We start from the raw sequence: 11,691 nt of genomic DNA on the forward strand, positions 1-11,691 counted from the left end.
TCTTCAAAAATGGTTGCTTTTCTGAACTGTTTGATAATTTTTGAAAATGCGTCTTTTACCCTAACTTATCATGCATTTTTATTAACGAGTTATGCACTAACCTGAACCCCTAATTTAACGTTAAGTGGGGTTAGACTTCCCCACACTTAGCTGACGACATGTGAAGTCGGTAGAATAAGTTCCACGAATTAAAATAGTGAGCCAGTTATTTACATCTCGGGTGGTGTATAATATATCAATGGGTTTAAAGTTTAGACTCACCCGATCGTCACTACTTAATTCTTTTTTAAGTGTAGCTTTTAGTAAATGGATATGTCTCTTTTCTGGTTCTTGGTCAAATGGATCGATATACACCGACATACATATTATAGGGTGGACAATTTCTAACGTTTCCTTCCTTTTATTCTCGACGTCAAAGTTTTCACCTCTATTACCCAATTGGGTGAAATTTGAGGTGTCATTATCTATTATAGCTCGTAGTTCATTTCCGGTGGATGACTCGTCTATTGAGAATATTGGGTTGGAAGGTTGTGGAATGGTGAAGTTCGGTTTGGCCTCTGGGGTAAAATTTTCAACGTTATCGTATTCCCAAGAGTACCAATTTGTCACCCTTACTTCTTCTTTATCCATTGATGGATCGATGATTTCGTCGGTAGAGGCTATTGTGTCGATATGTTGTGAAATTGGTAAGACTGAATAAAAAGTATCATCGGGATAGTTGGTGATTTCGGAGCTCTCGAATTCATCAAAATTCGATGATATGAGATTTTCTTGCACACGACTCCTCAGATCAACAGGTGTGTAGTCTGATAGAGTTTCAGCTTGCCGGTTTACAAACTCTCTCATTTGTTCATTTTGAGCATTGAGTTCTTCGAGTTTGATTTTCATATTGTCTAATAAATTTTCAGACACGTAATTTTCCTCGTCTACTGGTTGTTGAGTTTGAAAATATTCTTGGGAATAATCCCAATTTGAATTGTATTCTTCATAATCATTCCATTCAGGTTCCGTGGGTGCGTAATTTTTCATAGGAACGTAATAATAACATTCTGATGTTGAGTGATAATCTCCACAGATTTCACAACCAGTTATTGTTTCGTCATTCGTGATCCAAGATTGACCGAACGAATTATCATCAACACCCGTTTGAGAGTATTGATTTAATTGATTTTGGATATCAAAAAGAGTTTCCATAGCCTTGTTTTCAAAATTTTCCATTTTATTGCGATGGCCAAATTTTTAGCTACAATGTGGTGCGTTCACTAATTATCCTATTAGTTATAAAAATAGAAAAACTTATATAAGTTGTCCAATTAATAGACTTTTCTGCTTTTGCCCACGTTTCGAATAGCCAAAAGATGTAGCAGGGAGCCAGGCACCTTTAAATCGGAAAAGCCACAACTCAGCCACTAACAAATCCAACTATTACTACGAAGCAGAAAAATGTCAACGTCCATTAATTTAACCGCTTAAATAATTTTTCTTTCCGTTTGAGATATTAGATAAGAAATAGAGAAAATTCTAAGTCCTAAAAACTAGAGCGTCGAGAAATAAGAAAGAAAAAGAATGCGTGTCGAAAAACGTCGAAAAATAAAAATAAGAAAATAGCGCGTCGTAACTTAAAAGTCTAAAAATTATATCTAAAAAGTTGCGCCTAAAGGTCTAAAGGTAAATGCAATTTTATTCAGAAAACGTCAATTACTTAAAGGCACTAAAATCTATTTAAAACTAAAGCGAAAAACGGCGTCGCAAAATTCTAAAGCGCCTAAATTTTAATCTAAAGAAAAAGCACTTAAGGGATTTTACGGCAAAGCCTAAGAATCTATACATATAAAATAACTACGGAAAAACTAATTTTAAAACTAATTGCGAATGAAAAATATACAAAATATTACGATTACACTAAATAAAAGGATACAAATTACAAAAAGTGATAAAATTACTTATTTTTATATTTATTTTATAATAGTATTAATTTTTATATATAAATAAAACTAATTAAAATTAATTATTACTAATTAATTAAAATTAAAACTAAATATTAAATTAATTAAACTAATTAGGGTTTTAAAAATAATAATAATTAATATACTCCGTATTAAATGCGATTAGGGTTCCGTGGTCAGGTCTGCCAGGGCGGCTCCGCGAGTCGCGGTGATCCGTACCAGAAAACCTCCGCAAGTCGCGGAGATTGAAAAACGTGTTTTTTTTTTTTTTATATTGTTTTTCTAAAAATATATAAAAATATATTTATACAAAAATAAATTAAAAATATAGCGTTTTGCCGAGTCCCCGGCAGCGGCGCCAAAAACTTGATGTGGTAGCGTGGGGGTACGTGATAGTACTATATTTTACTACGAAATACGTTACAAATTACACAAGTTTTAATTATTTATTTACAAAATGGATATACCTAAACCTTGCTACAACACTATAGGCAGTGTACCTAATCGTAGAGTAGTATAGTTTTTAGTAAGTCCGGTTCGTTCCACAGGGAGCGGGCTTATTGCACACTATATTTTTAAACAACTATATTTGTACAAAATATTTATAATTATATATAATAATATATAAAAGGGGGTTTACCGTTTAATGACCGGTTTGTCGATTTATATTTTAAGCGAAGCGTATAGTAAATGATGATATTTAAATAACAATAAAATAAATAACCATAATTAAAATGACAATAAATAAAAGTACGAGGAAATATGAAATAAAATATATTATGCTTATTTAAACTTCCGTAACCATGATGGTTGACGTGTTGATTTTAGTTTTATGCCCATGGGTTAATTGTCCTTTGTCCTGGATTATTTAATATGTCCGTCTGGTTTTTGTCCATAACAGTCCATCGGTCATAAATATAAAATGCGAGTGTCCTCGTCAAATTATCCTTATACCCGAAGTTAAATATTCCAACTAATTGGGGATTTAAACTGTAACAAGATTTTAATACTTTGTTTAATAATTACACCAGGATGTCGACTGAGTGTAACCCAAGGTTTTAATATTTTGTTATCAATTATACCAAGTGTCCTTTGTACATAATTTCACCCCTGTTTTAGTTATTCTAGTGGCTATTAATCCATTCCCGTGTCCGGTTAAATGAACGATTATTCGTACATATAAATACCCCGCCCATCGTGTCCGATCGAGTGTATATGGTAATTTATAGGGATGCCTAATTGTAAATCTTTATATTAACATTAACAAACTATCATTTAGTTAAACAAATATAAAGCCCATTAATAGCCCATAGTCTCATTTCCACAAGTGTCGTTCTTTTGTCCAAACCCCAATTATGGTACAAAGCCCAATTACCCAATTTTAGTAATTAGCCCAACATCATGATTACTTCGTTTTAAATAAGCATAATAATAACTTAGTTACGAGACATTAATTTAAAAAGGAGAATATAACTTACATTGAGTATTTATCGCGTAGTGTTACACGGACAGAATTTCGACTTCAAAAACCCGAAAAATAACATTTACATAACCCAATCTAATCTAATATACCACTAATCTATATATATATATAATATATATATATATATTTGTTTATTATTATTATTATTATTACACACGGAGTATTATTATTATTTTTATTATATATTTTACATGCAGAACTAGAGCTTTTATAGCCAGAACTGAAATTCACTGCTCCGCGAGTCGCGGCCATTTTGGCCTTCCAGCTCCGCAAGTCGCGGAGGTTCCAAAACCAGCCCACAAGTTCAAGATCCAAGGCTGCCGACGGTTTTTATTTAAATATATATAATATATAAATAATTTTTATAATTATTTATATATTATATTATATTTATATACATAGTAGACTCGTAATTTTTTTTCCGTTGCGTCGAGCGTTGAGAGTTGGTTCATGTACCGGTTCCGGATTTTCGAACGTCCTTGCGTACGCTGAGATATTTTGTACTTTGCTTTTCGTAACTTGTACTCTTGTCATTTTTAGACGTTCCTTATCAATAAATTGAACCTTTTTAATTGTATCTTGTACTTTTGAGCTTTTTGGACCTTTGCGTCTTCAATTCGTTGTTTTCGCCTTTTGTCTTCGCACTTATTTAATATAAATGAATATTACATGAAAATGGAACAATTGCAACTGAAATCTTTACATATCGGAGGGATATTGATACTAAATATATGTTCATTTGGAGCACTATCATTATTTCATTTATACTTTACAACTTTTGTAAACTTAAACTTGTTGTCGAACCGTTTGGTAAACTAAACTTTGTAAGTTTTGTACATTTCAAATGAATGCGACATAATTTTGGTCAAACGAGTCTCATATAGGGACTACGACCACGTAACGGGACCTAAGTTAGCGGCGCCGTCAATGACGATTTTGTCGGGTCACTACAGATGGTATCAGAGCGTTGGTTGTAGGGAACTAGGATGTGCATTAGTGTGTCTGACAGAGTCATTAGGACGCATTAGTGAATCTAGACTACAACCGGATAGTTAATCATTGCATCCTGACTTGCATTTGCTATAGATAGCACTTACTTGACTATTTGTGCATATATACTTGAATCTTTCTTAGGTGAACTCCATAATGGTACCAAACTTTCATCATACGAATCCGTATTCTGCCACTTCCTGGTAACACACGTAAATTCGAGATTCATGCGCGTAAGGATGACAACGACTTCATTGGTCACACTTGTCCGGGAACCCTGTCTCCCAGATTATGATTCGCCACCGTTTCAACTTACTATCGGTGTCACACCGGTGTTCCTTACTATCTACCACTTCTTGTTACTACCATCACTACTCTAGGTGAGTATCGTCATCGCTAATTATCACTACGGTTGCGTACTTTTTGTTATCATGATTCGTTACTCTTTTCGTGCCTAAGGGCATTATCGCTTGACTTGAACCGCAATGACGTGAACAATCATTTATACACTTCCCTCGGGGAACGCTTCTTATTAGTTGCACTAATTCTTTCGATTCAATACGAGTCACGTTAGAGACGTCATTACACTTTGTTTATTTTAAACTTCACGATTACACGAACTTGAATCTATAGAGTGATGTGGGAATGGAGGTATGAGTTAGCATAATATAACGACACTCGATCAACGTGGTTATATTACGGTAAGTCATACCAAAGTTCTAATGACACATGATGGTGGTTGGACTCGATCAACCTAATCACCACCATGTGCCATGTACATGACTTTATTTTTCTTGTTTGAACATCCGAAAACTCCGAGAATACTGATAACAACCATACCCGGGACACATCTTCGATTATTGTCGAACCATGTTGATGCTTCCGAATGAATGACAAATTCTTTCGACTTCAAACATATGTTACACGTGTGTACTATCTCGTTTTCTTATAGTTTTTATAGACGAACTACAAAATGCTTGGTATGCTCACATCGAGGCGAAAACTTCTCTCGCCTTACACTCGTACTTCCGTTTAAGGAAATATTTTATCTAAATTCTCAATGGAGAGAGAGACTCTTCACACTATACTAGTATTCGCCTCGAGGGTGAATAGTCCTATCGAACATTTTCGGAAACCGATAAATCTTCCGCGGCGCGAAATTCTTGAGAAACAGAAACTTGTTCCAACAGACGTTTTCACGTCCTAACAAACTCTTTCAAATATACCTTAAAGAGATGTACCTCGTTTCGGATCGAGATCCTCGTTTCACTTCTAGATTTTGGAGTGCCTCACAAAAAGTCTCGGGACCACGTTTAGACATGAGTACCGCACATCAACCACAACCCGACGGACCGAGTAAACATACGATTCAAACCTTGGAAACCGTAATACGAATTTGTGTTATCAACTTCAAATTTACTTGAGAAAAGTTTTTGCCTTTAACCAAATTCTCTTACAACGATGGTTATCATTCAAGTCTTAACGTCACACTTTCGAGGACCCGTATAGCCGTAATTGTCGTTTTCTTAAATTGTTGAACCGAAGTAGATGACAAGCGAACCACCGGACCCGAAATCATTCATGAAACAACCGGAAAATTTTTCAATTCCAAGAAAGGCTCAAGGCGGATCGTAGTCGCCAAAAGAACTATGCCGATGTTAGACGTGAACCTCTCGAATTCCAAGTGGGTAACCGCGTAACGTTAAAGTCGCACCTTGAAAAGGTGTAATCCGTTTCGGGAAACGTAGATAGCTAAATCCGCGATATTTTTAGTCCTTTTAAAATCCTGGGGCGTTTTGGACCCGTTACTAGCCGTTTAGATTTTTCAACTCATTCGAGTCTCCGTTCATCCTAAATTCTACGTATCAAACTTAAAGGCGTGTCTTGCGAAACAAGAACTTGTTATCCTCTTCGATGAACTTACTATCAACGATAAAATCCACCTCATAGGAGGACCGATTGAAACTATAAATCGTGAAACCAAACTTTAAACCAACGTAAAAACCCCGACTGTCAAAGTTCGTTGAAATGCCCAAGGAAGTACCTTCACTTATTCGTAGAATTGGCAACACAAGATCTCGAGGAAGAAACAACGACTACTACTTCCAACTAAATTTCGGGACGAAATTTCTTTTAAGGTGTAGGTAATGTAACATCCCGCCTTTTTCCGTTAAATTTATTTTTAACACCGTCTTTTTTTTTAAATAATACCTTTCGTTATTTAAATTCGTAGTTTCCGTTGACTAACGTTCATAATAATTCCGTCATTTAATTATAACATCACTCGTTTACTCGAGTGTTTTTAAAATATTCGTTTGGTTAATTCCCGCACCCGCTTTGAAACTTGAGGGACTAATCTTGGCACTTGGCCAAATTTTGGTAACTAGTCACCACCACCTCCCACCATCTCATCCATTCATTTCTCACTTCATCTTCTCCCTCTTTTTCTCTCTTCCATTTTAGAACTCAAACACCCATCTTTATAAAATCATCATCTAAATCCGGATCAAGAAGGAAACATCAAAACAAATTACATTTTCGTGATCCTCTCTTCATCCTCTACATTTTGGTACCAATTTCATCAAGTTTGGGTAACATTTCTAAAACTCTAGATTTTCTCTAAATTCGTGTTTTTATACTTGAAATGGTGTTAGTTAGTGTCTATGGCTCGTGTGTAACATGAATATATATTTTGTTTGCTCGTTTTGTTGTTTTAAGTAACTAGTTTGAACATTTGAAATGGGTTTGCTTAATCTTGCATTTTGGAAGATTAAATGTTGTTTGATTGTTAAAGTTCATGTTTTAATTGTGTTACTAGTATCACTAGCTTCGTTTTGATGCGTAGGTTGATTAAGAAAACTTCAAACACATGATTATTGATTTTTGTGAATTTTGGTTAGGGTTTGATAGACTTTGAAATGAACTTTTGATGCGTTGAATGCTTGTTAATGTTGTTAGTAAGTGTTTAGATGCATTGTATGCTTAATTACCTTCGAAACGGCATATCGTATGTGTAAATTGGATTCCCGAATCATAAAATACGTTTTACGAACTTGAAACTTTGAAAATAAACCTTTCTTGATCAATTGACGAGTTTTCGGTTATTGTAATTGATGTTTTTGCTTGTGAAAGGTAGTTAATTATATTCCTTGTCAAAAGAGTTTCCAATGATATAAGATGCGTATTCTAAGTGTTTACGGTTTGCGTTTTGTGCTAAATTGAATTTTGGATCAAGACTTGAACTTTTAAAACTGACCAGGTACCAGGCCACGCCTAATGTCGCGGCACGACACCTCTGGCCGCGGCGCGGCAATAGCCGTGTTTGGGTTCTGACCTACTTTGTCAAATTTCGAAAAATGTTTGCTATGCTACGCACCTCTGATTCACATGTAACTTGTTCTAACATGCTTATATATGAATAAAAACCTCAGAAAAATAGTTCGGGACCCGACCCGATCCCGTTGACTTTTTCGTTGACTTTGACCAAGTTTGACTTTTAGTCAAACTTAACAAAACACTTATACAATCGTTCTAATCTTATTTTATACTTGATTCTTGCATGAAACTTGACAACGTGATTCACATGCTATATAATCGAGTCGTAATGAGCCATAGGACTAATTGAACACATTTCGCCCGACCTTGTGTCGTAACCGGTTAATTGATACAACTTACTTGTTTAGGTCAAGGCTAAGCAACATTCATGCACACGTTTACTTTGTGAAGTACATTTATACTCGTGCACTCGAGGTGAGATCATAGTCCCATCTTTCAACAACTTTTATACTTTTAAATCATGGGATGAGAAACATATACGGTTTTATACTACATACTTTTACACTTTGAACACAAGTACGGAAACGAACATTCCACGTACGGGTTTGAACAAAAAGCCTCAATTCAATTATCATTAGTTACACTTGCAGGGTGTAAACGAGAACTTATATTATGTGATCACATGGGCTTGACGAGCCTCATTCGGACGGTTCGCTACCGTTAGCGGATGAAATATATTTTCGGGTCTAGTGTATGTTCTAACACTACGCAAAGGGTGCAAAACAGTTAAGTTTGATAATTGGGTGCCCGGGATACAAATAACAACTTTTGAAATGCAAATGATTTTGATAATCATCTTATATTAAATCTTGTGGTTCAAATACAACGTTTACTAAAACACCTATGATTTCACCAATGTTTTTCGTTGACAGTTTTCTATATGTTTCTCAGGTTCATACATGGCTATTTGATACATGATTCCGCGTACACTCATACTTGCTTGGGGTCAAGCATACATACATGCATACGCTAGTGATAGCACCTTTGGATTCAAACATGTTGTTTACATACTTACGCTATTTATAGCAAACCGTGACTTTCAACTTATATTATGTCGCAAGTTATTTCATTTATACTTTACAACTTTTGTAAACTTAAACTTGTTGTCGAACCGTTTGGTAAACTAAACTTTGTAAGTTTTGTACATTTCAAATGAATGCGACATAATTTTGGTCAAACGAGTCTCATATAGGGACTACGACCACGTAACGGGACCTAAGTTAGCGGCGCCGTCAATGACGATTTTGTCGGGTCGCTACATGTAGCATCGAGGTGTTAAGATGCCACCTAGGAGTGTAGTGTCGAGGTGTTAAGACACCACTCCGTAAATTAATGAGTGAAGCATCGAGGTGTTAAGATGCCACTCGGGGTGAAGTGCCGAGGTGTTAAGGTGCCACCCTAGGGGTTAGTGGTGCGAGGTGTTAAGTGCCCTAACGGATGTTATGAACACCGATGGCGTTTTCGCGAGCGCCGTTCCTTTGTACTATTGGTTAACCATGGTTATTTGTGTTGTAAGCATATTATATTATTCGAGTTATATTTATATGCGGTTGTTATGCTAGCTTGGGGGTATTGGTGAATTATAGCTTGTTGTGGCGACGATAAGCTAATGATGTATGCTAGCATGTTTGCGGTTGTGTAAGTGTATGCAAGTAGGTATAATTATATATGTATTCGTATAATTATTGCATTCACTAAGCTTTGCTTACCCTCTCGTTGTTTACCTTTTTTTATAGGCACGGGCGTTGACAAGGGTAAGAGCGTTCAATTGGATTAGTGATCTCCCGCTTGTCTTGTTAGGGGATGCTTTTGGGTGTTAGCTTTTGGAGTTCGACCGAGATTGGGTAGTTTAACCCCAAACACCATGCTCTAGTGTCGTTTGGAACTTAAACTTATGTTTTGTCGAAACTTTTATTTTTGAACGAAACTCGTAAAATGGGCAATGTGGGCCCGTTGATGTAAAACTTGATTTGATGATGAAAATCTCTTAGTTCCACTTATATTGACTTGTGGTAAAAAGGGTTTCGTTTGAAAATGTCGGGAAGCGGGTTTTCCGCTCGTGTGAGTTGGACCCGTGATCAGTAGCTGGAAGGCCATTGGGACGCCGTCCCAATTGATTGGACGCCGTCCCAGTTGTGTTGAGCTGGACGCCGTCCCAAACTTTGGACGCCGTCCCATATTTCTGAGCTGGACGCCGTCCAGGATTCTGGACGCCGTCCAGATGCACTGCCATAATTTTTTTTTTTGGTACGCGTTTTTGGGTTTATGAAGTCGGGTTGTTACATGGTGTTCCAGTGCGTATTTGGTGGACAGTCGTTCTTTAGTCTTATTCTTTATTTGGGTTGGTTTTAAGGATGTATATGAGTCGAGCTACTCATCAGCTACTCGAATTTGACTAGTTAAACGAGCTCAAGCTCGAGTTTGAACATATTCTAAAGCTCGTTTAGTAAACGAGATTGACCTCGAATGTTCGTGAGCTAGCCCACACGAATTTTTATATTTATATTTTTTATTATTTTATTATAATATAGTATTCTATATAGTTACATATTAATATTCATAACTTAATTTAGTGGTTGTATCGTGTTTTGTTAGTTTGGGGTCTTTAATTTTAAATTTAATCAAAGATTTATTTTATAATATGTATCTAACACGTCTATATGACACAAAATTTTCCTGGCAAAATCATTTTCATATATAATTAAATTTTTTTCATCCATATTTGTATCCATAACCGTTTAATTCTGATTTATCCATCGATATTAATATTCAATGGTTTAGCCGGTCAGTGGATTAACCATTATTTTTTTCCATACATAATTGGTGATATAGAATTTGAGCTTTAATGATTTCAAATTCGTTTATTGCGAACTCGTTTATTTTGAATTCAAGTTTTAACGATTTCAAACTCGTTTATTTAGAACTCGTTTATTTTTGAATTCAACATTTAACGATTTTAAACTCGAGTCAAGTTCGAACATAGAAAAATATTCGAGTTCGAACTCAGACAAAGTAGAAAACATTTTATCGAGTTCGAACTGAGCAGTAAGTAAACAAGCCAAGATCAATTTCTTCCTGGTCGACTTGAGTTCAGTTCGATAATAGCCTATGCGTGACTAACTTTGTCCATGTTTATTAAAAACCAATTTCAAGCTTTTTGTATTTACTATATTTTAATTTTAATTTAAATTTAAATTGTCATTTGTCAAACTTCATCGTTAGCGGGAGATGAAAAGTTGAGCGGGATCTCTTCCCGCTAAAATAACCTTCTGGGAGTTTAGTTACAAAATTCTCCAAACTAAAAACCTAAATCACCACCACCATCTTCATCGCTTAATCCATCGTCTCCAAAATTCCTTTCGCTCTAATTTACGAATTGTTCGCACGAAATTAGCAACTTCTTTCTTCGACGTTTTGATTGTAAGTGTCAATGATTACTATTTGTATTTCAGATTAATGATTGTATGTTCTTTAAACCGTTCCTAATTTGTATGACCAGATCTTAATTTGTTTATTGTCAATTTCTGATTCATCTTTATATCTATGTTATAGGGTTTCCGTCAGCTAAGATGTTAATGTGATTAATCAGGGGTTTTATATTTAAAGTGTTAATCTTCTAGATATTTAGTTATGGATACCTTAAATTTGATACTCATCAAATTAATTGTAGCTTCTCATATCGACACCATTGTCAATTTTAAGGATAATCGTTGTTTCCAGCCCTAATTGTTCTCGATTCAAAATTGGTCGTTGATTAAATCGAATAATCGAATAATCGTTTTGTACTTGTTTGAGTTATTTGCAGGAATAAGTACTAAACTTTGATTTTCATATATACGATTTTGATATATGAGTCGAGATTTGGGATAATTTTAGAATTTGGAACAACCATATTAGTCCTAAATATTCCAAATGGCTTATTGATGGAGCTTAAGG

Source organism: Rutidosis leptorrhynchoides, chromosome 5 (assembly GCF_046630445.1).
Source record: "Rutidosis leptorrhynchoides isolate AG116_Rl617_1_P2 chromosome 5, CSIRO_AGI_Rlap_v1, whole genome shotgun sequence".
NCBI lineage: Eukaryota > Viridiplantae > Streptophyta > Magnoliopsida > Asterales > Asteraceae > Rutidosis > Rutidosis leptorrhynchoides.